The following is a 21,393-nucleotide window of genomic DNA, read 5'->3' as shown; positions in this document are numbered from 1 at the left end:
GCCAATGCAGGGGACACGGGTTCGAGCCCTGGTCCGGGAAGATCCCACATGCTGTAGAGCAACTAAGCCCGCATGCCACAACTACTGAGCCTGCACTCTAGAACCTGCGAGCCACAACTACTGAGCCCACCCGCCGCAACTACTGAAGCCTGCGCGCCTAGAGCCCGTGCTCTGCAGCAAGAGAAGCCACCGCACTAAGAAGCCCACACACCGCAATGAAGAGTAGCCCCCGCTCACTGCAACTAGAGAAAGCCCGCACACAGCAACGAAGACCCAATGCGGCCAAAAATAAAATTAATTAATTAAAAAAGAAAGAAAGAAAGAAGTTTGGTCCAGGTGACAGTGGCTTAGTCTGGAGTGGAGGCAGTGGGGGCAAAAAAAAAAAAAAAAACGAAAAAGAAAAACAACTGCTAATGAATTCAGAACATATTTTGGAAGTATAATGAACAGAAGTTGCTGAGGGATTGGATGTGGAGAATGAAGGAAAAAGAATCAAGAATGACCTGACCCCTAGACTTCTGGGCTTGAGCAACTGGGTAGTGGACAGAGGTGCCATGGCCTGAGAACACGTAGAGTTAAGGATGAAACATCGTGGAGGAAAAGAGCAAGAATTCTGTATTTGGACTTGCTAAATTTGAGATTCAACCAGCAGATCAACCCCTGGGCAAGACACATCTCTCAGCTATTCGTTAAAAGGTTCCTTTCAGCTCTTAAAAGTCTGTGGTTCCGTGAGATTCTAACTTCAGGTCAGGGCTGCTAACATTCCTTTCATCCTCGGTGCCTGCGCACACACGCATAGATCCGGTTACTCAAGCTGTTCACTGAACTATGAAATTAAGGAATGGTCTCCTTTTTAATTTTTCAAGCTCCTTAGGAAAAGAATTTTTTAAACCTTCCATCTGCATTTGTTTAAGATTGGCATAAAGCAGCTGAATGTTCTAGGATATAAAAATCATACCATAACCTGATGGTTAGAAAATCCTGGGCAAGTAATAGAAAGCGTCTGCTTGAAGGAGACTGGATGAAAATATATTTGGCATCAGTCAAAGAAGGGAAATATGAGAAGACATTAGTGATACAGCCAAAAGGTTTATGGAATCAGCAAATGGGTTCCTGCTACGGGTGCTTCTGCTATCTTCAAGGATAGAAATTAACTAAAGGCAGCTGGGTCCAGGCAGTGACTGTAAGATGATAACCTTCTATTTTTCTTGGGGCTGGTGGATTTTTCAAGTGGGCTTATATGTATCAAAAGAAGTTCTTGTTTTGCAGGACAAACTAATGTGGTCATTATGGATTTTACTCATCCCTCAGGAGAATGAGTATTTTACATATATTAATTCATTCAAATATTTTCAAACAAGTACTTACTATGAGTTTGGGGTATAAAGTTGAGGACGTCTCTCTCCTCAAGAAGTTCCCAATATAACACAAAAGAAACACAGGATCTGATAAATTATCAAATAGCTATAAGCAAAGTGTTCCTGAAAATGCAAAGGAAGGATTCAGTGGTTGTGCTTGGGGGAAGTCAAAAGAGGGATTTACCAGGGTAACATTTTGAGGTAGGCCTTAAAAAAAGAGTAGTTCTTGAAGAGAAGCTAAAAATAGACCTGAAGCTATGAGTGCATTTTTGGTGTACTCCAGTAATTTGGTACGACTGGAACACAGGTTGTATCCAGGGTACTGATAAAAAATGAAGATAGTAAGGTTTTTTGAAAATGGATTACAAAAGGGCCTTGAATTCCATACGAAGGGATTTAGCTTTTACTTTGCAGCCAGGGGGAAGGCATTAAGGCTGTTTTGCAAGGCAGTGATGTGAGATGAAGAAAAACTGGACCAGAGGTTCTTAAACTTTTTTCTGCCACGAACACTTTAGGCAATCTGGTGAAGCCTGTAAACCCTTCTCAGAATAATGTTTCAAGTGCAGAAAATAAAATGCATAGCATTACCAAGGAAATCAACTATATTGAAAAATAACTATCAAAATATTAGCATTACTACTAAATATATTAATATGAAAAAGTTATATGGGAATATCTGTTTCTTACTAAAGGATTAAATAATGTAATCTAGCAGCAGCTCTAATAACTACCATAATTTTAAAGTTGTAATGATCATAAATGATATTTCAACATCTGCAACAGCAGTAATGTGATGTAAAAATATCTGTGATTCTGTGGGTGCCGAAGTCACTGGTCCTGTCAGTACTCCTGGGGCTTGTTGCCAACATTTATAATCAAAGGAAGTGCAAATTTTCAGTTAGAGGTTTATGAAAATCAAGATGTAATTTTTTCCCCATCCATGCCTGCAGTTCTTAGTCCTTGCCAGATTCCTGAATTCAAGACAGTATGGAGATAGGCTGGTTAGGAGACTGTCAAAAAAACTCAGGTCAAGAAGTAAGAAGAGCCTGTATTGGGGGTGGTAAAGCAGCAGATTGGACAAACATTTGGGAATTTGGCTTGGTTTCTCCCAACCCACAATGAGGAATCCTTCTCAAGGAGGAATTTGGGGGTAACATGTGGTCTGACCAGGCAGATTCCCCAGGAAAGAAGCATAAATCCTTTTAGCAGCTCTCTATATTGCAGTATAGTTTCATTAATTTGTTCAACTGATACTGATCACCCTCTGTGGCAGACTTGAGGAATACAGCAACACAGACATGGTTCTTGCTTTCATGGAGCTTACTGTCTAGTGGAAGAAACATGATGAAACAAAACTAAACAGACAGAAACTTCCCTGGTGGTGCAGCCGTTATGACTCCATGCTCCCAATGCAGGGGGGCCTGGGTTCGATCCCTGGTCAGGGAACTAGATCCCACATGCTGCAACTAAAAGAGCCCGCATGCCGCAACTAAAACCCTACATGCCGCAGCGAAGATCCAGACGGCAGGGTTTTTTTGTTTGTTTTTGGTTTTTTGGTGCTTTAGAGGAACTTAATGAAAATCAAGGGAGTGGGGCAGAAAAAGCAAGGGGAAGAGTGGCAAGAGGCAGAGAGGAGCTAGACCAAATGAGGTCTTGCGGACCATCCAAAGGATTTTGGATATGAAGTGCAGGGGGAAACCATTGAAGGTTTCAAAGAGGGAAGTGATATAATCCAATTTGTGGTTTTCAAAAATTCTCCTGGCTGCTCTCTGAATAGTGGGTTGGAGAGCACTCACTGAAGTAGGGAGGTCAGCTGAGGCTGTGGTCCCTTGTGAGAGATGATGGGAGCTCGGACTGAGGCTGTAGCAGAGAAGAATGAAGGGGAGAAGAGTGTGGAACAAAGAACAGGAAGAGCTATGGGCTAGAGGTAGGAAGGAGGGAGGGAGAGAGAGCAGCTGCAGATGAATCTCAGGCTTCAAACAGAGCCACTGGAGCACTGCTTATTGGGATACATGTGGCACTATTTATTGAGATGGGCAGCCTGGAGGAGGAGCAGACCAGGGCAGGTGGGAGAGGCTAGAAGTCAGAGATCCTTGTGGGCATGTTCATTTGAGATGCAGGAGGGTAGGTGTTAAGTAAGCATCTATCCTGATAACTCTAAAGCTTAAAAGATAGGTCTGGACTTGGGGTGACATTTACTTAAGACCCCCAAGGAGGCTTTTTGTGTTAACTTGTTTCTCTCAGATCCTGGCTCTGCTCTGCAGGCAAACAGATCCCTCCAACCTCTACCATCCTGGCTAAAAGTTTCACTGTTTTGGATCCACTGTTTGGATCCTGAGCCCTATTACCAACTTTGACTATTCTTTTGTCCTGCCCTTGACACCAGAAACAGCATCTGGACCCAGCTGCAACTTATCTGTTGGCTTAAATCAGGCAGTATCTCTAAAGGTGTTCAGAGCATTTAACTTACATAGGTTTGTGTGGGATTTCTGCAGGGAGAGCTTTGCATCTGTAAAGACGCTAAACATCCTAGCGGCTTACCGTGAAATAATATCTGTTTACCGTGGCTGATTTTATAGCAAATATGATTGGGACATTTACTCGTTTCTTAGAACTGGATGAAAATAACAGGACAGACCAAGTGAATTGCAGCAACTAAATATGCTAACAACATGGGGTAAAGGGCTACAGATTATAGAAAATTGTGAATTGTGATCATGCAAAGAAGGGGTTTCGCTGTAGCTTGAAAACCTGACCCACAGCTAAATGAGGCCAAGATTAATCATGTCTTGATCTTATACATAAGCCAAAGGATCTTTTCTAAAGATCATGCCTATTAACGCAGTAAAGACTTTTCTGCAGTTTATACCATAATGAGCTCCAGGCATTTAATGAGAGAGGCAAGTACTATTGTTGAAAGTGGTAACCTTCAGCATCTAATCTGAAAATGAAATAGGCCTGCTTGCTCTGCAAAATGAGGGCCCAATTTAGTCCACGAGATGAAGAGGACTCTCACAATTTTAGATGCTCTGGTGCAGGCAAACTTAAATCTTCTGGGAAAGGGGGAAAGGTTTTTGTTTGGTTGGTTCTGTTTTTATAATTAGGTAAGGATTTTATCTGCAAGGAGCAAGTCACTGACTCCAGGTTGCAGGCCCAGAAGTTTCTAAAGGCAGTAAAATAAAACCAGCATTAAGGAACAAACCAGCCTAAAGAACTTGATGGAGTTTCCCAAAAGCCCCTGGAAGAATAATATAGCATTCTGAGGAGGGGAGACTCTGCTTCCATCTCTGTCACGATGGCTGTCTCAGATGAGGGCAAATTGCCTGGCAAAAAATACTACCAGCATGAAAGAAAAAGTGTCATCGCCCCCTGATCCTTGTTTTCCAGCCCCCAGAAGTCTCTCATCTAAGGATTTATGTTAAGTTGTATCCGCTCCTACTTTGCTATGCAGTAGGAAGTGCCAGGACATAAGCCTGACACTCCTCCCCCCAGTGCGGCCGTCACTGACTGTCCCGCAGACAGGATGCTACCTCACGTCCTGGACCTCACTGCAAATGCCTGCCCCACTTGCTGCTTTCTGGCTTCCTCTTGCAATCCCAAGAGACAGTGGGCTGCAGGGGCAGGAAGGGAATGAACAGGGCCTCTGAAGTCGAAACCCTTTAGATGCCTGAGCCCCAACTGGTTTGCCTTCGTGGGTCTGGGTCAGCCTTTCTGGGCAAGAGGAGGGGGATCTTCTCAGCTGCTTCCGAATGTCTCTTTCTTAAAACTATGGCAACACAAAACAAGCCAGGTCACTGTATTCTTGGATATAAATATTGATTCTAGATGGTGTTAACATTCTGTTCATAAAAGGATGTAACATATTTCTCCCACACCATATTAGACTGATGTGTTGTTTGGCCGAGAGAAGTACAGACTGCTGGCTTCTGCGGGAAAATGTGGACATTTAAATGCATGCAGCTTTCAGAAGTCTAGGGAGGAGTCTCCGGAATAGAAACCAGGCCCCTTCCCTGGCTCCAGCCCTGCCCTCCTCCATCCAGTTTCTCCCTTCCCAACTTCATGTTGCATATCGCATTAGCATTTCTAATCGCTTGGAGTTTAGGAAGATGCTTTCTTAGAATTAGCTCTTAAGGACCTGGAAATGTGGGCACTTCTCTCTTCAGGAGGCATGGAAGGGCAAGGCCAAACATTTTTCGCTTCCTTCCCCTGGGGGAAAGATCTGGGAGGTCCCACTCTTCTGTTTTCTTTTTCACCCTCCACGGGGGAGGCAAGGGCAAAGGCTTCAGACCAGAGGTGGTCCCTCCAAACATTCCACCCAGGCCTGACCAAGCCCCAAACTCAGATGTGCTGGCTGACTGGGAAGGCAAACTCCCCACGTTCCACAGGTGCTCTTGAGGGGGAAGTAGCGCTGGTGAGAAAGTGGAATTCTTGATGTGTGTGCGTGCTCACTCGGGTGCCAGCACATCTCACAGACAGATCCTCAGCCAGTATTTCGTAAGAGAGTCGTAGAGCCTATTTCCAGATGTGTGGGAGAGCCGCGGTGACAGAAGTGCTGTCGGGAGAGCCAGTGCCCTCTGCTGTCCCGGCCCGGAAGCACCACAATGGTGGGGGAGAACCCGGGGCTCCAGGAAAGCTGGCGGCTGTCAAAATCCACCACAGACCCAGGCCGGTGTGGAGGGGCCGTGCAGCTGCTCGCTATTCAAACGTTGAGTCTGTGAGGGGCTGAATTCCCTCCGTCTAGCTGGCTCTCTTTATGTTTGGTGGTTGAGAACGAGCCAGAGATGAAGAGGATTGCTAATAAATCCCCAGCCCCCAGCAGCATCCGCTGGTCCCCAGAAGGTAAGGAAGGTACATTCCCGAGAAGATGAGAAACAGTGGGCCGGCTCCTGCCGGTGAACCTGGCCAGCAGGCCCAGGCACGGCCCGACAAAGAGGGCGGCTTGCCCAAGAGGAGACCCTCCACTGCATAGCAGCCCTTCGGCCACTCCCTCGCCTGGGAATGCGGCTTCTACTGGCCTTGCTGGCTCCAGCCGAGGGGAAGTTGTAACTGCTCCCACTCAGGCATGCTGGCATCTCCAAGGGGCCTCTAGAGCTGGCACCTCCGAGAGACTGGCTCAGCTTACAAGCTGAGTCCGAGCTGCCACCACCTCTGCTCCACCGCCTGCCAAGACAGCGGCTCAGCAGCGGCCTGGGGCCAGGCCCAGGGTCAGCCTTGCTGCTGCAGGAGTGAGTGTGTGTGTGTGTGTGAGTGTGTCTGTGTGTGATGGTGAAAGACGGGGTGGAGATATTCGGGGGGGAGTCAGAGGGAGGCTGGTGAACAGAACTGCTTGGACAGTTTTGCAGTTTTGCAAAAAGGCACAAAACAATCAGTTATTGTTTTTTGGAAGGTTTCTGATTTTTTTTTTTTTTTTTTTTTGTAAGCGGATCTCCTCCCTGTTGGGAGAAGAAAAACCCAACCCGCCAAACAAACCCCTAACAACAATGCCCTTCTCTCTCTGGGACCAATTTCCAGACTGCACAGCAGTCCTGACAAGGTCAACCAGCTGGAGCTGTAAGCGGAAGATCTTTATCTATGTGGGAAATAGGAAAATCATTTGACTGATAAAAGGAAATACAATAAATAGCATCTAAATTCCTGGCTGCATTCCCCCGGGCCCCTCCTCTGCTGGAGAAAGTGCGCGGGGTAGGAATACATGTGCTGCTCCAGCATGTTTAAAAATAGCATATAGCACACAGCCCTTTCTTACCTTCCAGAAAGACTTCATTACTGGATCCTCAGCCCTGAGCCTGCAGAGCTGCTGCCGGCGGCGTTTTCTTCTCCCCGCTCTGGATTTTTCTTTTTTGGAAACGTTAAGGCAGTGCGTGTGATACATTTTACTCACGGGCCAGCTCCTGCTCAACTAGTTTCAATCTGGGCACGTCTCAAGCTCACGTTGAAAGTCCATTGTATTTAATGGGGTGTTAACTCTGTTTATTCTCTGGGACTTGTGCAATGATTTTACACTCTGCAAAACCAGCAACTTAAACTTGAAGTGGTGTGCCTCTCTCCCCATCCCCACCCCGTGGGGCTCAGTCCACAGGCACCTCTGGCCCTGACTCTAGCCTTCCTTCAGTTCAGGTGGCCAAACAAGGCCTGGACAGAGCTGGGAAACCTGGGTTCACACCCACGGCAACCGCCCGTTAGCATTGGTCTCTTTATCTCTTAGAGACTCAGTTTTCTCATCTGTAAAATGGGGATTTTAATCAGCCCTACGTACCTTGAAAGGCTGTTTACAAACAGCAATTCCATAGTGGAGAAACATTCGGTAGGGCTCTGCAAAGACTCCCTTTCTATTATTCCCAACCAGGCCACTTCTGTATCACCTTGCAACGTCTCCAGACCATCACTCCACTAAAACCTGGGGGATTTGGGTTCACTGCAAAGCCCACTGATAGGACTGTGTCTTCACTGTGCTGCTGTGATTTTCTAATTCCATTGTTCCTTCTATGTCTATTAGTGGGCACTGTACCCTCAGGAAGCAGCTTTTTCTTTTCTCCTTTTATTTATTCACAGTGCCTGGCCCTAAAAAGTGGTGAATAAAGAAGGACTAGGTGCCCCCTTCTAGCTCTGGATCTCTGGGTCTAGATCAAAATAACTGAAGTGCAAGCAGTTTCTAATAAACTAAAGTTCTGTATGAATTATGTCTTGGATTATTCCCTCCTGATCTAAAAACTGGATTCTTAGGGACCTTCCGGAGTCCCCACTGCTCAGACGCCATATGGACCTTGGCCCTCTCTCTCCAGGAGCCAGGCTTTCCCTCCTGCATGTCAACAGCTCAGATCTGAATCTCCAGGCCACTCCTCGCTGGAGTTCCTGATCTCTATTTCCAGCTCCCTCAGGCCTTCTCCATCTGGCATTCTGCAGAATCTTCAAACTCAATTTGGCCAAAATTAAATAGTCTCCCCAAATCCACATTTTCTCTTGCATCTGCCAGCTCAGTTAAGAACTCCACTGCCCACTCATGCTAGAGAACCTGTCATTCTCCTTCCCTCTCCTTCACTCTTCTCCCTGCTCCCCCCACTGTCCCCCGAGATCCCCTCATTCACAGAAACCCCCCTCATTCAGCCATGGAACCCCCTATGCAGTGGTCCCTCTCACCATCCCCAGGCCAAGCTTCTGTAAGTTACTCAGCATTCGGCTCTCTTCTGAGCTCCCACCATAGCTCACTGTCTTGTTTTTCCTCTTGATTAACTAGTTCTAAAGTAGCTCTTTACTGGCCTTAGTACCTCCAGCCTCCCATTTGTCCCCTCCCTGGCGCCCCCGCCTTCTGTCCTGCACACCGCTACGAGAGCCACCTTTCTAAAACACAAGTCTAATCTTGCAAATATCACTCTTTTGTAAATTATTGTTCTGGTGGTGGCTTTTACTTTTATGATCCCGTTTAAGCCTTGTGATAATTCTATATGACAAGCATTATCCCTTCCATGTTACAGGTGAAACTGAGACTTGCGGGGTTAAAGGACCCAAGGCCACATAGCTGTCACAGCTTGCAGACCAGGATTTGGGCTGTCTTATACCTCAAAATTCGGTCTGTCTTATACCTCAAAAGCACATAGGGTAGCAGCTCCGTGCCTGGCACATAGCAGGTGGACCAACGTGTTTTTCCTCCCATTCCACCTTTTTACAAACTTCAGTCTCTTTAGTAAGGTGCAGAGGCCTATTCTGTCGTGGCCAACTATGTCTCTAAAGGTGTTTCCTGTCATTCCCTGTGCCCCACCACACCTATCAGATCACACCTATCATCACCACCACCTATCAGACCACATCAGATCACTTGCTGGTCCCCAAACTCTCCCTGTTCTTTCTTAACTCTGTCCTTTTGAAATCTTCTTTCCCACTGTTCGGCAAGTGTTTTCTTCCTCTATCTTCCTCATCTGCAAGTATCAGGCCAGATAGCGCTTACTCTGGGATGCTTTTTCTGATCCCCAAACATAGAATCTGTGGCTCCAACATTCCTCTTGCCAACACCATTCGCTGTGTACACTTTATTTGGATGCTGATCATATTGGAGTGTGGGTATTTGGGCCCGTCTCTTCCCACCTTCGTATCCTTGGTGCCTGGCGCTGTGCCTGGGACAGAGTGGGCACTCACAGAAGAGTGTGGAATTTAGTTCGATCCCTCATCCTTCCCTATGACTAATGCTTAATTTCATCCGTTTTGCAAAGGGGACAATGTCCCCAAAGAATGGTTTGCGTCACCTCCGTCCTCTCTGATTCCCACGCCCACCTCCTCATTGATCTGCTCTTGTGAGGCCACCAGAGACACCCACATCACCAGGTCCCCAAACACATTCTCGTCTTCATCCTCCTGAGCTCTCAGCAGCGCTGGGCACAGCTGCCACTCCCTTCTTAAGTCACTCTTTCCTCCTGGCTTCTGGGCATCACAGTCTGCTATTCGCCTCTTGCCTCTCCAGGCTCTCCTGGTCCTCAGCTGACCCCCAGAATCGGAACACCTCAGGGCTCTGTCCTAGGCTGCATTCTCTTCTCTCCCTACATTCTTTTCCTGAATGGGCTTGTCTCTTCCCAGAATTTAAATATTTATTTATTTATTTAGGCGGCACCGGGGGTCTTAGTTGCAGCAGGCGAGATCTTCGTTGAGGCATGTGGACTCTTAGTTGCGGCATGCATGTGAGATCTAGTTCCCCGACCAGGGATCGAACCCGGGCCCCCTGCATTGGGAGCACAGAGTCTTACCCACTGGACCACCAGGGAAGTCCCTCTTCCCAGAATTTAAAATACTATCTCCATCTTCAGCTCTGAGCTCCAGAGTCAATATTCAATAACCTCAGTGATTTAATTGAACCACTTAGATGATTCCTATGTATCTCAGACTCTCAGGTTCATCCCCCAAACCTTTCCTCCCTCACTTGGTCTTGCCCTTTTCAGTGAACGGCAAAATCATGGATCCCCTTCCTGGGATCTTGGGAGTCACTTATCTAGGAAGAAGGTGTCTTGGAAGAGGGGTCCAATTTAGGGATGTCCGAATATCATGGTTTCCTACATCTGACGCAGGTTTGGAAAAACACCGGATTCTTTAACCTGGTATTCAATGCTCGGTATCATGTTACCACCCCCCAGATGTTCCAGCCCCATCTTTTACCCTGCCCCTAGATCAGAAATGGTCTTCTGCAGAAAAAGTTTCCTGACCTCTTGCTATGGTCTGAATGCTTGTGTGTGTCCCCCCACACCAAATTCGTGTGTTGAAATCCTAACCCCCATGTGATAGTATTTGAAGGTGGGGCCATTGGGAGGTGATTAGGCATGCGGGAGGAGCCCTCAAGGATGGTGTTAGTGCCCTTATAAAAGGGAGCCCAGAGAGCCAGAAAGCTCCCTTGCCCCTTCCACTGTGTGAGGACAGAGCAAAAAGACACCATCTATGAACAGGAAGTGGGCCCTCGCCAGCCACCAAATCCCCCCTTGCCTTGGTCTTGGACTTCCCAGCCTCTAGAACTCTGAGAAGTAAACTTCTGTTGTTTGTAAGCCACCCAGTCTCTGGTACTTTGTTGCAGCAGCTTGAACAAACTAAGACACCTGAGCTCCAGATGAATCAAGCCATCCCCGGTCCCTTAAATGCACCTTGCAAATGTCCACTTTTGCACTCATTGCTCTCTGTTCCTCTCCATCTAAATCCTACGTGCCTGCAGGCCTTTCCAGTCCAGCATCTTCTAGAATCTTCCATGTCTGCTCCACCCAACAATGTCTCATCCTTCTCAAAACCCCTCTAGTAACACATAACGTTAGTAGACTTAGCACCCAAGGCCTTGTACTGACTGTTAGCTTTCCTGGTGCTTATGTTGTGTGTCCTTCCCAGATAGGGAGCAAGGTGAGGACTGGACGGTATCTTGTTCATCGTGTTTCGCAGGGCCCAGCCAATGCCTGGAAACATTACAAGTGCTTAGAACATAGGTGTAGAAACACTCCTGAGTGGTCTCATCTATCCTGACATTCCCCTATTTAAGTCTGAGAAGAAGCTATCCGTTTACTTGTTTAAGTGTTCTTTTTTTTTTTTTTTAATTTATTTTTGGCTGCATTGGGTCTTTGTTGCTGTGCGCGGGCTTTCTCTAGTTGTGGCGAGCAGGGGCTACTCTTCATTGCAGTGTGCGGGCTTCTCACTGCGGTGGCTTCTCTTGTTGCGGAGCACATGCTCTTAGGCGTGTGGGCTTCTGTAGTTGTGGCACATGGGCTCAGTAGTTGTGGCTCGTGGGCTTAGTTGCTCCGCAGCATGTGGGATCTTCCCAGACCAGGGATTGAACCCATGTCCCCTGCATTGGCAGGTGGATTCTTTTTTTTTTTTTTAAATATCTTTATTGAAATATAATTGCTTTACATTGTTGTGTTAGTTTCCACTGTATAGCAAAGTGAATCAACTATACGTACACATATATCCCCATATCTCCTCCCTCTTGCGTCTCCCTCCCACCCTCCCTATCCCACCCCTCTAGGTGGTCACAAAGCACCGAGCTGATCTCCCTGTGCTATGTGGCTGCTTCCCACTAGCTATCTATTTTACATTTGGTAGTGTAATATGTCCGTGCCACTCTCTCACTTCATCCCAGCTTATTCTTCCCTCTCCCCATGTCCTCACGTCCACTCTCTACGTCTGGCAGGTGGATTCTTAACCACTGAGCCACTAGGGAAGTCCCTTGCTTAGGTATTCTATCTTTAAAAGATGTAAATTTCATCCAGGTCCCTCCAGTTTATCTCCATGAGGTGCTGAGGACAGGCATAGATGGATAAGTTACAAGAACAGTTTTAGGAGACTGCCTGGACTTAAGCAGCAGCGAGGTAAAAAAGGCCCCAGGGTCCAATCTCAGCTCAGCCACTGACCATCAGCTTTGCTATTTCACCTCTCTTTCCTCGGTTTAATCATCTGTAAAACTGCTGAGTGAAAACTGGATATCTGCTTGAGCAGAGGATTCCCTAAAATCCTTTTTTAGCTCCTCAGCCTAAGGATCTTATTTTTCCTAAAAGCCCTCAGTGTGGTGAGAATTCCCAAGCTCACCTCCCAGGAGAGGCAGGGGTGAGTGACTACCTGAGCCCCCCACCTTGGGCACCAGCCCTCTCAGGTTCATTCCTCATTCCAGCTTCACAGCACCTCTGAGGGAAAGGTGTTATTATCTACATTTGGCAGACCAGGAAGTGAGACCCAAAGAGGATTTGGCTGAGCATGGCCAGCATGTTGCCGGACTCCAGGGGTGTCACTCACATCGTGGCCTGTGTGAGTGGTGCTCCCCGGGATCGTTATACATCAGTGACTCTCAAACTTTAATGTTTGGATCATCACCTGGGGATCTTCTTAAAACAGATTTTGATTCATTCACTCTGAGGTGCGGCCCAAGATTCTGTATTTCTAACAAGTTCCCAGGTGATAAGGCTGCTGCCCGGTCTCTGGACCCCACTTTGAAGAGCCATAGTACACAACCTGTGCAGCTGTGCATGGTAGCCCTGCCAGACATGTAGCTCAAAAGTGGCAGAGCCGGGACTTCAATTTAGGTCTTTTGACTCAAAGTCCAGTGTACTCTATGCTGAGCCAGGACTTGGCAAAAAGCACCTCCGCTCTGGGCACACAGGTCTCTGGAGATCTAGAGAAAGCTTGATAAGGAAAGACTTACTAAAGAGAAACTAAGTCCTGCCCCACTGGTCAGGAGTCCTCAGCTGGGGCCCTTTTGGAGCTGGCACAGGTAGATGTCTGCAGGAGCCACGGGACCACGTGCCTGGCCTAACGGGGATCTGGGGCCGGGAGGACTGAGGAGCAGCAGCCAGACTCCCAGTCTGCAGCTCCCGGGGCGGCAGATGAGCAGGGTCTTCTGTTCTCCATGCAGGTGCTGAGAAGTGGCCTGATGCTTACAAGGAAAGAGAGGTGATGAGCTGCAGCCGGGGAGACCTTAATTCCTGGGATCCTCCCCACGACCGCTGAGCTGGCTCGGCGCGTTTCTGTTTGCTGGGAACAGCCTGACATTTTACAAGGAACGCTTTGCACATGGGTGCGCCTTCTGGCCTCTCAAGGGTAATTGCCCGAGAGGCGCAGGTGCTCCCTGCTGCGTCTGGAGCCTCAGCTGGGGAAACCAACGTGACATAATATACTGGGACAGGTTTTGTAAACTCCAGAGAGCTGTGCAAATGCCAAGAGTCCTGGGGTGGAAGGTGGGGTGTGGTGAGGTGCAGCGCTGGAGGGGCGTTAGGGGGCAATGATGAAAGGAGGGCTTCAGCAGGAGAAGCCTGGGAGGCCTTGGGGAAAACCAGCAGCAGAGAGCTCGATGAACAGACAAACAGAGGAGAGGACAGAGGGAGCAGGCATTTGCAGGTGGGGACCTGGGGTTAAATGCTAGCCCTGCCACTCACCGGCTTCAGGCAAGTATCTGCAGTTCTGTGAGCCTCCTTTGCCTCATGTGTACATGGGCACAGTGAAGCAACAGGGGCTGGGACAGCTCTGCCGGGTTATTGGGGGTTTACGTCTTCCTGGGGGTGCCTGGCACAGTATATATGAGTTGACTCTGAGGCTTGGCATCATGTGTGGCAGGCTGCTGAGCACTGAGCAGGGGCTGTGAGCCCTGATTGTCCATGGAGTCCTGGACTGGCCTTGCACAAATGCCTTCCACTTGCAGGGCCTTGGTTCCCCCGTGTGCATAGTGGGGAGGGGTAGGTGTGAATGGCCTGCAAGTGCCCTTCTAGCTCTGGACCTAAGCTCCAGATGGCCACAGGTTCTGGCCAGCAAGGCCTGAATTGGGAATCTCCTCTGAGGCTTTGCCCTCTTCAACAAGGCTAAGCTGGCAGAGGCTTCCGGGGCCAAGGTGAAGGGCCTCAGCCTCCACTGAGGCTTGATCCTGAAGCCAGTGGCCACACAGAAGCATCTCTCCTCCAGGAGGGGGCGCAGGGCTGCCCAGTGGCCAGATGCTGGGCTAACTGGAGCAAGACCCTTGCAGGGCCATGTCTGGGCAGCATGATGAGTCCCGTGGGCCTGGTCTCAGGGCCCTGCTTCATCCTCTTTGCTCCCACATCCACAGGCAGGAGAACCAGGGAGACACACTGGTTTCTACATCCTTACCAGGCCATGTTCCAGAAACTCAGGGCAGTCATGCTGGAGAAATGTGATGGGAATAAGGAAAGAAACCAGGCTGGTATGGTCCGCAGGGCCTGTGGGATCAGAGGGCATGTCCACAGAGAACACAGATGGGTAGACCAAGGCTCAGAGGCAGAACTTACTTGGGGTTGCATGGAAGCTGGTGGCAGAGTCAGACCTGAAACCAACACTGTATCTTTTTTCTGCTACTTACTCTCTTCTAGAACAGACCATATAGCTGCTATTTCAAAATATAATTGTTTTCATCCTCTGATGAAACTCTCTCGCAGGACAACCCTTCTGAAATTGAAAGCCAAGGCACCTGTCCCCCGGTGTCGGCCAGCTGCTGGGATAAACATCCTGTTTCTTCAACCATTTTGTTCCCCGCTAGGGTTGCTAGATTTAGGGAAAAAAAATATATTGCTTAATGAATACAGGACACTCAGTTAAATTTAAATTTCAGAGAAACAACGAATAATTTTTTAGTATAAGTACATCCTATGCAATGTTGAGGACAAGCTTATACTAAAAATTATTCATTGTTTCTCTGAGATTCAAATTTAACTGGGTGTCTTGTATTTTATCTCGTAACCCTACCTACCCACCCCCGACCCCATCCTGGCCGACCTTCTCTGGGGAGTTCTGGCGAAGGTTCAAGAACAGCAAGGGTCTCGATTTGGTTCAGGGTGGCTTTAAGGGGCGGGCCCTAACCACTCCACCGCCCTGCCTCCGCCCTTGCTGGCTGGTAGGCTCCCCTCCCTTAGGCCTGCAGGTGTTTTCTGTTGGAGGAGGAGGGAAGGGATCTCCGATCTCCGTAGCAATCTTGTTTATTGTCTCTGTGCTCCTTCAGGCTCCAGGCCTGCGCCTGCCCTCTTGACTCCCTGCTCGTGCTATTCATTACTGCCATTCAGTCACTTTGCCTTTGTTGCTGGGCACCTAGAACACAATTTATTCTTCTCTTCCCCCCCAGAGTGGGAGTTCTGGGAAGGGCGCCAAGGATTTGAGAAGGGCCGCTGAAAGACGGAGTTTGCCCTGCCCCACCTGCCTCGCGATGGCTGGCCTCACACCTGTGCGATGGGTGTGCCCTGCTCCATGCCACATGGGTGGCTCCCAGACTCTCGCAGAAGTGCTCTGCTGAAGAAGGAGGTGACCTAAAATCCCAGCCTTGTCCCCCATGGGCGTGTGGTCCAGGCCCACTCTATGCGATCAGAAAGCTCAGTCAGCACCTCCATCCACTTCAGGGCTACAGAGGAGACAGGTGAGCCCCTTCCTCCTCCTCCTGCCCCCTGCCGCTCTGTAAGGACAGAGGCCAACCGGGCACACACATCACACACAGCTCCCTCTCCCAAACTCCTCCCTCGGCTGTGCCTGGTCCTGTGTTCCCATGAGGCTGACTGAACGCAGCAGAATTTGTGTGACAGTGATTTATCAGAAAGCTCTCAAGGAGAAAAGCACAGCAGAGGAATGGGGAAGTGGGACAGGGAAGCAAAGAGAAAGAAGCCAAGCAAGAATATAGATTCAAGGGAAGCTGCGCAGAGGGTGACTTTGGCCCAATCCCATGCGGAGCTTCTGGCACCTCAGAGCTGTCCCAATCAGGGGCAAAGAGAGCTGGGGTATTGATACCTCTGCACCGCCAGTCCTTGGAGGACATAAATTTCCAGGCACTTCCTGTTCTGGGTGGTTACAGGCAGAGTGGTTCTGACAGCCTGGGGCAGTCCTGCAACAGAGAGAGGGTGTGAAGGCCCAGGGGTGGTCAAAGGCAGGGGAAATGTGACAGAGAATTTGAGGGGGTCATGCCGCGTATAGGGGGTGTAAGTCAGTAGAGGAGGGGCAGGTCGAGGAGAGCTTGCTTTTGGATGGGCCACCCAAAGCACGCCTCTGAGTATGTTTCCCTCAGAAAAAAGCTTCCCTAAAATCTTGAGTAACATTCAGCACTCCCGCCCCACCCCTGGAATTCTTCATTTCCAAAGCTATTACTCCAATAACAATAAGCCCATTGTGCACACTTCCTGACTAATCCCCTCCGTGTGGCCCAGAGGACAGAGGGGCAGGTCCAAGGACTGAAGGCCCCTCTCAGGCCAAGAATTAAGGCCGAGCCGGCTGGCTAGGTCAGGTGTGGGAGAGACCCCGGCTCCCAGGCCAGGCGCTGCCTCCCCACCCCCTCTAACTCAGTTGGCTTCCAGATTCTGCTCCATCACAGCCAAGGCCTGCTTCTGGTGGGAGCTGCTGAAAGCTAAGGACCTGCCCGGTGCTCCCTGAGCAGACACTGTGCACAAGATCCCGAGCTAGGCCCTTACATTCCTCATTTCATCTTCCCTCATGCCCAGTCCCGCAACGTAGCTACTAGCGTCCACTGTGCAGATAAGGAAGCTGAAGCTCACAGAGACTCAGTGGCTGATCCGAACGTACAGGGCTGCTGAGTGATGATGTCACCTGCTGGACCCCTCAGCTGGGCATGAGTCTGCATTTCCAAGGTCCTATCTCCAGGAGTTCACACTAAAGTCAGTAAGAGGTGGAGTCGCCAAGCTAGGGCTGGATGGGCCACGCCTCGTATGTGCCTTGGCACCAGCAAAGCAGGGCACACCCCAAATGAGAAGTTTTGGAGAAATGATCCATTTTAAAAAATCATCGTAGAGTCATAGTGGAAAAGCTCAGACCATTGTAGGACTTCCTTTCTCTTATTTTGTGATTTAGGACTAGCTTTATTTTAATTTGTAATTTGTAAGCAGGGGCATTTTATACTTTTCCAGGCTTAGGTCCCCTAAATAGAGGTCTTCATCTGACCCTGCCCAGGCCCGCCTTACAGGTCCTTCAGGGAGATTCTTCCTGGACTCTATGGCCCTTTTGTTAACTTAGCAAAGATGAACTGTGTACCTTCTGTCTGCCACGCAGGGGATACAGTTGTTTCTACTTCCCTACCTACTCTTGGGGACAACTACACACACTGACGTGCTTTGTAAACTGTAAAGTGCTGTGCACTCACTTCCAAGTTCCATAGATCTCCTTCCTCTCTGCCCTCCAACAGGAAGCCACTCCATGACCAGACAGGATCACACCTACTCTGAACACACTTGGCACGCTGGCTGGGCCTCCTGTGGCTACTGACACCCTCTGCTGAATGTGACAGCAGTTACTCAAGCTCTCCGGGTAAGAATCAGTCTGCTTGCCCAGCACCCAGGCCCACATACATGGCAGCCACTCAGGAAATGTTGGTTTCCAGTTTTCTGAACTGAATTGACCTCAGTCGCTATAGAGCCACAGGGGGTCATATTTTTCTAAGAGGGGGGGGGGGGCACTCCCTGACTGGATTCCAATTGGCTTCTTACCACCTTGCTTCTTTCTTGAGTGTGTGTCCCATACCTGCTCCCACCCCCCACTTCCCACCTGGTTCCCATGCTCCCCTTTCTGGCCACCAACCAGTCTCCTTTCTGGTAAGACATGGTTTCTCCAGCTTCCCCTTCCTGCCTGATACCCCACTCCCCTGTATCACCCACAGGGGGAAAGGACATGAGCTTTGGAGTCTGGCAGAACAGGTTCAAATCTAGGCCCCTTCACTTACTATCTGGGCAAGTCAGACAAGTAGTTCCCCTCCCTAAATCTCAGTTTTCCTATCTGTAAAATGGGAGAATGGGTTGTTGGGATTATTAGAACAGAATAATACATGGAAGTTGCCTGGCACGTAATTAAAGTTTAAAGTATCTTTCCCCTTAACAAAATCTTGTTACTTCCTTCCTTTCTTCTATTTGTTCTATTAATGCTTATTAAGCACTTGCTTTCTACTAGAGACAGTGTAAGGAAGACATAGTACCTACCCTTAAGAACTCTAGAAGGGGAGAGAGAAAAATGAACAGAACTACATGCTCTGGAATAGAGAGGAGGGTCCTTAGCCAGCTCTGAAAGTCTTCCTGGGGACATGAGGCCTGGGGAGTCGTGAACAGCCAGGAACCTCCAGGTGAGGACAGGCTGAGAGCCAGGAGGAGCTTTCCAAGTCAGCTAATGAAGCTCAAGTTTCAGGACATCTTCCAAGATCCTGTATCAATTCTGTTCATAACTTTGTACTATTTATCTTTCAGAGCCCCCCAAATTATATAAGGTTCAGGCCCAGGTAAATGTACCCCAGTCATCTGTTGGAAAGCCTGACCCGCCTTTCTGGGGATCCTCTGCCAGATTTTCCATCCCCCTCACCGCTTCCAGCACCCTCGGGGTGCTTGCTCCCTCAGCCCTAGTCCCTGGCAGGGCACCTCTGGGTGTACAGGGCAGGGCTTCTGCTTCCTGCCTGGGTGGGGATCTGTGACATCCAATGGACTGTGAGATCCCTTAGGATGGGAGCTCTTCCCATTGCCCCCCGAAGGCCCTGCACGTGGCAGGTCTCAGTGAGCTCTCATGCCTATGGCCTCCCTGGGCTGAGAGACAGGCTGGGCACGGGTCGGCCTGGCTGCCAAGGATGGCTGAAACCTAGTGGTGGGCCTGAGCAGGGCTTCTTTTGGACAGACATGCCCACCCCACCCCAGGTCCCTGTGTTAGTGGAAAGGCTGGAATACAATGGCAGGCAAAACCTTTCATATTCTGGTGGCTGGAATGACTGGGAAACCTTTAAACAATTTGGACCTCTAACGTGTAGCTTAAATGCATGGGTTGGGGGGAAGGTAGGGAGGAGGTGGCGCTCAGCTAAGAGCTTCTGTATCAGTTATGAATCTCTTCCAGTTTCCAGCCTGACCTCCTGGGATCAGCCTGCCCAGGTTCCCCTGGCTGTCTGGGGAGGCCCAAGGCCCCAGCAACGTGCCTGACCCTGCCAGGTCCAGGGGCTCTGGGTGGGGTTCAGGTGCTGAGTGGGCCCAGGGCAGCATCGCCACCTCCAGCAGCTGCCGGCATTCATCCAGCCTTACAAGTGCAGAGCCAGAGCAGACTGGGTCGTTATGGTTTGATGGGCATCCCTGCACCAGGGGCCAGCCCTGGAGCCTCCCAGGAACACTGAAGCAGGGGTGAAGTCACAGCCCTGGGGGCCATTAAAGGCCAGTCCCTGAGCTTTCAGCTAATTACATAGGGCAGAAATGCACAGAAGCTGTCCACCCACTCTTCAAAGCCCAACACAGTCCTTCCTTCCTTCCTTCCTGAATAATTGAATAATTCACTAAAAAAGACATTAGGACCCCTACCCCTTTCCTAATACTTGTTGAAGGCAGCAGGGCGGGGTTGGGGTGAAGCAAGGAGATGGCCAAGTGAAGTGGCAGCCATTGGGGTCAGGAGATTGGCTACATACAGAGGGACTGAGCAATAAGTAAATATATCGAGGGTGGTGGGAGCCAGATTTCTTGCTGTTGGCGAAGGAAGTTGCAAATATGCAAAGGGGAGAAGCTAGAATGAATCCTGCGGTGGTGGATTGGAAATAGAGTTATTGATATGACTTATGGTTTTCAATATATGGATATAGAAATAAATATAAGTACACACACATGTTCTCTAGCTCTGACCACGGACAGAGCCCAGGAACAGCAGCTCCCCCCCCACCACCCGCCCCCGCACAGGAGCAATGTGCAAACCTGGAACCCAGATCTGCTTCTAAATGCCATTCTCCACTAAAAGAAACCAGGGATCCTTGGAGAAATGGCTGCTTCCAGGGGTGAGGCAGGGTATGTAGTAGAACATCTGAAACATCTTATGGTTTCAGTTGGAAAGTACTCAAAGAATCATGGGGACGTGTCAAAAGGAAACAAGATAATATCCAGAATATATAAAGAATTCCTACACTCAACAACAAAAAAACAAACAAGCCAATTAAAATATAGGCAAAGAACCTGAATAGACATTACACCAAAGAAGATATACAAATGGCCAACAAGTACATGAAAAGATGCTCGATGCCACTAATCATTAGAGAAATGCAAATCGAAACCACAATGAGATACCACCTCACCAGGATTAAGATGGCTACTATCAAAAAACCAAAAATAGCAAGTATTGGCAAGGATGTAAAGAAACTGAAACATTTTTTGACTCTTGGTGTAGCTGCTATGAAACACAGTATGGTGGTTCCTCAAAAAATTGAAAATAGAATTACCATATGATCCAGAAATCTCACTTCTGGGTATATACTCAAAAGCATTGAAAGCAGGGGACTCAAAGAAATATTTGTACACTCACGTTCACAGCAACATTATTCACAATAGCCAAAAGGTGAAAGCAACTCAAGTGTCCCATTGATGAATGAATGGATAAACAAAATGTGGTCATACATATGGTGGGATATTATTAGGCCTTAAAAAGGAAGGAAATTCTGACATACGCTACAACATGGATGAACCTGGAATACATTATGCTAAGTAAAATAAGCCAGTCACAAAAGGACAAATACTATATCGTTTCACTTCTAAGAAGTGCCTAGAATAGTCACAGTCATAGAAATAGAGAGGAGAATGGTGGTTGCCAGGGGCTGGGAGTATAATGAGTGCAGAGTTTCAATTTTGTAAGATGAAAAGAGTTCTGGAGGGACTTCCCTGGTGGCGCAGTGGTTAAGAATCCACAAAAAACAAACTAATTAATTAATTAATTAATTAATTAAATCAATAATCAAGCAAATAATCAAGAGAATATCCCAGAGCTGAAGAACCGAAAAATGCCCTCACTTAAACATGTCATTGTGAAATTTCCAAAACCCAAGAACAAAGGGAAGATTCTAAAAAAAAAAAAAAGAATCCACCTGTCAATGCAGGGGACACGGGTTCGAGCCCTGGTCTGGGAAGATCCCACATGCTGCGGAGCAACTAAGCCTGTGCACCACAACTACTGAGCCTGCACTCTAGTGCCCATGAGCCACAACTACTGAGCCCACGTGCCACAACTACTGATGCCCACGCACCTAGAGCCCGTGCTTGGCAACAAGAGAAGCCACCACAATGGGAAGCCCAAGCACCACAATAAAGAGTAGCCCTCTCTGGCT

General features: G+C 48.6%; 1 long non-coding RNA gene across 1 annotated transcript; it reads left to right on the top strand.

Annotated features, from left to right (window-relative positions):
• Nucleotides 1-15,024: 15,024 nt before the first annotated feature.
• On the top strand, nucleotides 15,025-20,250 carry LOC309626406. The gene is made up of 2 exons (XR_014243166.1): nucleotides 15,025-15,714; nucleotides 17,482-20,250. It is a non-coding gene; the product is annotated as an uncharacterized lncRNA (long non-coding RNA).
• Nucleotides 20,251-21,393: the final 1,143 nt, after the last annotated feature.

Source organism: Balaenoptera borealis (genome assembly GCF_965194805.1).
Source record: "Balaenoptera borealis genome assembly, chromosome: 3".
Classification (NCBI taxonomy): domain Eukaryota; kingdom Metazoa; phylum Chordata; class Mammalia; order Artiodactyla; family Balaenopteridae; genus Balaenoptera; species Balaenoptera borealis.
Note: the sequence above shows the minus strand (reverse complement) of the source record. Positions and strands in the feature narration are given on the sequence as shown.